The sequence below is a fragment of the Mercenaria mercenaria genome, chromosome 3 (assembly GCF_021730395.1).
Source record: "Mercenaria mercenaria strain notata chromosome 3, MADL_Memer_1, whole genome shotgun sequence".
Classification (NCBI taxonomy): domain Eukaryota; kingdom Metazoa; phylum Mollusca; class Bivalvia; order Venerida; family Veneridae; genus Mercenaria; species Mercenaria mercenaria.
Window position 1 is genome coordinate 47,410,480 of NC_069363.1, and position 6,160 is coordinate 47,416,639.

A 6,160-nucleotide genomic window follows, 5' to 3' on the forward strand; every position below is an offset into this window, starting at 1 on the left:
TTCCTTTGTATTTGTTTTTCTTTTTAAAGATGATTTTGTTCCAGCCTGCTCTAGCAGTCTTTTTCGAGAAAGAGATGCCACTTTTCAACCAACAACAGAGATGGACCATAAAATATTTTTACGAAAAGGCTTGCGTATGACCAGCATAACAAAAGAGTACTACATGACTAGCATATGAAAGAGATAACATATGAAAAGCATATAAAAGTAGAATCATATGAGTTGCATATGAAAGGAGCTAACATATGAAAAGCATATAAAAGGAGAAGCATATGAATAGCATATGAAAGGAGGTAACATATGAATTTGATATCGGTATCATGCCCATATCATATGCTAGGCCTTTCAATTTGCATATGAAATTCATATGCTAATCATTTCATATGAAACTGATATAATTTTCATACGAGAATCATAAACTGATATCATATGCTTATCATATGCGGCTCTTTTTTTTTATGATTAGCATATGAAAGGTCTCATATGAAAATCATATGATTATCATATCGGTTTCATATGTGGCGAAATTGCCTGTGTATAGGATAGCTCTCCACATACTTCGTATACAATTAGTCGAGCTAATCATGGCGGCCATCTTGATTAGAAAGAGCTGCATAACTGAACTGTTTATTCTGTTAACGCTGCAACATGTTAATTCAAAAACAGCCGATTTTACGTGCAGCAATGGCTATTTGGTAAAATATAGTATATCTGTTTGGCATAACCATGGTTCTACTTCTGGCAGCAATTTTGAAAATGGCTGCTTTCATGATGTTTTTAATATATTTTAAATTGACTTCTTTATTCTATCAATAAAATGACTTACCCATTTTCATACATATGTAACCCATGTATCCCATCTGTATATATTAATTAGGATTTATCTAAGGATGGTAGCTATCTTCTTTTTTGAGGTTCACTTGGTTTGGTGAAGATTTTCTATGACCTTTTGCACTATATTAAAAGGTGAAACCTTATTTCAATTAACTTTAACTTTTCGCTGTCCTTATGATTATACAGGCTTGCTATTATCAGGGGCGCACCTTATATTGCCAATCAAAAATTGGTAGTACTATTGAAAACCACAGGTGGAGTGAGATAAAAAGTGCAATAGATCAACAGCCTTGTTGGACCAAAGTGTCTGGTTGGATAGAATTCAACTTTAATTATAGATTGGTTGTGGTCTTTCGAAAACTTGGGACGTGGGGATGGGGTTGGGAGTGTTGTAACCAAAAATATATCGGTAGTCTAATAGTTGCTTCGGTGGAAGGCAAAATATTGTTTTGGTATGCCCAAGCTTATTTCAAAATTTGTATCCGCCCCAATTGCGTTAATCGCTTTTTCGCCAGAGTTTTATTTTTTGTTATGTAATATTGATAAAATCATACAGTCTTATTAATTTTGTTAAGTTATAAATATCATTGATATTTAAACTGGTGAATATACAGTCATGCGTAAATGTCACAAGTGCTCAAACATCAAGTAGACGTTTGAGCGCAGATTGTAGTGTAAAATTTATTGTTTGTAATATTACGAGATAAACGATGGAAAACTGGGTTAACCCAATGTTTTCAATTAAACTTTTCCACCTCTTAAACCTATTGGATGTTTTCACTTGTGCGTACTTGTTTCAAATCTATGCATAAGAGTTACAAACTTTAATTTGAAATACAGAGACACTATATGCGCAGCACAAACATGTTAATGATAAATTGTTTAATGTACGTTTAACCTGTTATTTGTATATCATTTACTTATTTACTTATCGTTATGTTCACCCCCCCTCGCCACACACACACACACACACATACACACTGAAGTGGACGACATATAGTAATGAGAGGTTCGTCCCTTAGGTTTCCGATCAATATCAAAATAATGCTTTGGCAAAGGAACTTGGTAGGAAGGTTGGACGTGACAGATGACCTTTATTGATTCTGAGATCGGTTGCTGAATGGACAAGGTCATGGTTACTATATAATGACAATCGGTTTCATATTGGTAACTGAAGAGCGCTTTGGTCTACAGTCGTCAAACTTTTCCTCTGACTAGTAGAATCCATTTGTTTTGAAGGTCAGTAGGACAAGGGTCAAAGTCACAATGGCTTTGGAACTTGAACTCGGTTTCCGCTCAATAACTTTAAAATGTCTTGGCCTCAGTTGTCAAACATCAAAGATGGGTTGCATCTGATCAGTTGATGACCCTGATTGTTTTGGTGTTAGTAGGTCAAAGGTTAAGGTTACGATGGAAAGCTAAGGAAAGCTTTGACCTATAGTTGTCAAACTTCATAGGATTATTGTCTGTCGTTAGTACATGGCCCCCATTGGATTTAGGATCAATAGGTAAACGGTCAACGTTATATTTAAACTGACACTGAAAACGGCTTCCACTCAATTAATATAGAACGATTTGGTGTACTGTCGTCAAACTTCAAAGGATTGTGGCTTTTGGTCAGTGGATGGTACTTCTTATTTTGAGGATCCTTTGGTCAAATGCCAAAGACCCTAAGATCTTGAGACTTAAAAAGGTTTCCCCTCAATAATTAATATATGCCTCGCGAATAATCGAGGAACTTATAGGTTGATTGTCTAATGCCAGTAGATGACCACTGTTATTCTTGGAAGTAGATCAAAGGTCAAAGTCACAGTGTCCTAGATACTGCTAAGAATTTCTGCTCACTAATTAAACAACGCTTTGGTCTGCCTTCTTCAAACTTCAAAGGATGACTGCCTGCGGTCAGAAGATAATCACTATTGTTTTGGGATTAGTAGGAGAAAGGTTAAATGTCACAATGCCCTAAAACCGGTTTCCGCGCAAAAACTAAAAAACGGCTACATGTAACTTCAAAAAGGATTGAATTTGGTCAGTAGATGACCCCTATTTTTTTTAGATATGTTGATCAAAGGCTAACATTACACTGATCTTGATTCTGAAATCGATTTTCGCTCGATAGCTAAATAACGATTTGGCCTAGTGTCGTCAAGTTTCATAGGACGATTGCCAGTGTTTCGTAGATAACCGCTGTAGTATTATGGGTCGGTAGATCAAAGGTCGAGGACTACAAGGACACTGGGGCTGAAACTTGTTTCCGTTTAATTTCTTAAGAAGCCTATCAGCATCAGACTTCATAGGATGATTGCCTGTGATCAGTAGATGACGCTTACCAAATGCATTTTTCAAGGATATTTTTTGTTCGACATGATGAATAAATTTGAACAACAGTACTTATCAAATATATGCTATCTACTTGCGTGTTTTGCCATTTCGATTTTCTTCCTTTCATTTTCTATTTTCCTGGTTTTGAATGAAGGCTATAGTGAAAATAAGTTTACATGCTATTTTTGTTTGTTATGTACACTGAGTATGTTATTTTCACTTAACAAAGATATTATCATAAAATAATAATAATTGTTATTACTACTATATTATTATTATTATTATTATTACTACTACTACTATTATTATTATTATTATCATTTGTCACCCTTTGAATTGCCCTCACCTTAGTGAACAAAGAAAGGTCGTGTAGAAAATGAAACTATCAAAACAATAATTTGCATTTTACAAAATAACCTGAATTCGAAGACTGCTTACATGTATATGCTTTATTTGATGCTTAATTAAAGAATAATCTTTTATGGCTTTTATTACATGTAAGACACAATTATAAGAAAGAATACTGAGTTCACTGTGCAATATTGCTTTCTTCTTAGAAGACATCGGCTAATTTGCGATGCATTGGTCTGTGGACATTGGTCAATATTACCCGCATATGAAACAAGGATCTATGGGCTCGAATGTGCATTTCAAACCTCTGTCTAGAAAGCAAGTCGTTCTAAACAATTAAAGTTAAGGTATTGGACCCCTAATAGTAATGTTTAAAAAATGGCATTTGCTTGGTATATTCTTAAAGTTGACCATGTTTTGCACAGTGTTGCAAATTTTAAACAACTTTTACCGTGCCGTTTTTTTTGTAAATTTTGTATAATTTATGGTATTTTCTCAAGCTAAAGTAGAGACAAATTTCAAAGTGATGGCCACCAGCTAAAACGTTTGCAGAGAATTCATTATAGCATTAATTTTGATAAAAGAAACATCAAACTAGTGTTAAACAATTGTAAAACACAAAATAAAACTGTAAATATCATTTTTTCTAGGGTGTCTCAAGTAAACAGATTTAATGAGACAGAATTCTAACTCCAACATTGAAAAATTAAGGTCGAATCCTGCGGATCTGTTTTGAATTTTGCTCACTTCATTCAAAAATAACATTGGGGCAGAAGTAAAACCCACCTGCATTTCTTCCACAATATGTACACTAAAAAATGAAGGCAAAATAGAGAACTTTTACCGCATGTAACTCAGTATTTTTAAAGATGTCTAACTCTACCCCTCCTGATTCAGAGGAAAATTCATTTTGAACAGCAAGAAATCACTTATAAAATGAAAATTTTCGACTTTTGTACAATACATCCATAATAAGTCTTGAAAGAAATAAAAACTTACCAGAAAAAAAGAAAATATGGAAAAAAAAGAAGAAAATATGGAAAAAAAAATTTTGGTCCCAGTGGGGCTTGAACCTACCCCCCCCCCCCCCCCCCCTGAAAATTGCAGTCAAAGTAGGTTTATAGTAGGAATTGAATACTCTTCAAAAAGGAGGTACTCTATTACGGGTCCAATACCTTAAGTTCATTTTCCTTTTGACAGTGCTGTTTTGCATAATTCTGGTTTGCGATTTTTGAATGTAGATGTTTGCAATTAGTTATCTGAGTTGCTTAGCTTGGATATCTGACCAACAATTTTCTCATCTGTTGCAATGAGCAATAATTTTCTCATCCGTCTAGTTTTAAAAGCATCTATACCCGTTTGTCATCATTTTAGTCAGAACTGCCCTCAGAACATTTTAACGCTGTAACTATGCTAACTTACAGTATCTGCCATGTTGAAAGTTTGTTTTTTCTGCGTTGTTTTTAAACATTTGCTAAGACATATACTCATTAACAGTTTCTTGTCTTAAGTTTGTCCCAAGTTATGTCTTTCAGCGTTCTCTTTTTATTTTAATCTGATAAGGAGTTCCATGCGCTCATGTTCAAATCGAAAGCTGCCATGCTGTTTAGTCCTCCAAGTAAAGTGTTTAGCTTTTAATCTGCGTACCAAAACGTCTTTATAATTTTTAATGATTTTGAAAACACTTGAAGGAAACTGACCAGTATTTCCAGCAACATTTTACTATATACACGACATTTCCATAGACTGATGACGTAGTTTACATGACGTCATACATTTTCTAAAGTCAATCTGATGAAATTCAGTAAGTGTCGGTTGCCTGCTGATGAATTAAGACACAGATATTTGGGACATTAATGTTAACTTGCCCTGTACGTTTATAGCAGAATTGTCCCGGAAGTAAAAGATCGCCTCCAAGCATATGACCCTTAGGTGATTAAAAACATCTTTTGGTAATCCCATATTTGTTCAGTTTATTTATAGTCGCAACCAGAAACCAATACGGGGTACACTTCGAGACGATTCTTAGCAATTATAGGCACAGAACAGTGCAAGATATTGTCCAATTCCAGAATTTTTCTTTGTTCTTTAGCAAGCCAGGTGTAAAGCACCCATACACGGTTATCCCAATGTTAGTCATTTTAGTTTTGAACTCTACCTCACGACCCCTAGTTCCATAAACAATCAACCTTCAAATTACCACTAGACCACTATGTCCACTCTAGTTGTCCCATAATGGCACAGGACAATTAAGTATTAACGTCTGATGATTAAGTTGGTCTCAATTTACACTCAAAGGTTGTATAATTGCAATATTATCTGTCCCAACTTGAAGATGCATATGCATCCATACCTAAAATATCATTTTTGGTTGCGTTCTGTTGAGTTTTAATTGTTTAAAGAGATACCACTGTTTATTGATATCTGTTTACTGAAAACTGATATCATAGTTTTTTACCACAAATCTTATACTAGAGCCCAGAGTAAACTGTGTTTACCTGTGCAGAGTTTAAAAGTGTTTTCAGTTATCATGTTTAAGCTTAGCCTTATTTCTAATGTACGGAATTACCAACTTGAATAAAAGAGAAAATAAGAAGCATCAAAAGCAAAAGTAAATATCCTGTTTGGGGGCTTGTTATAGGAACGATGTATT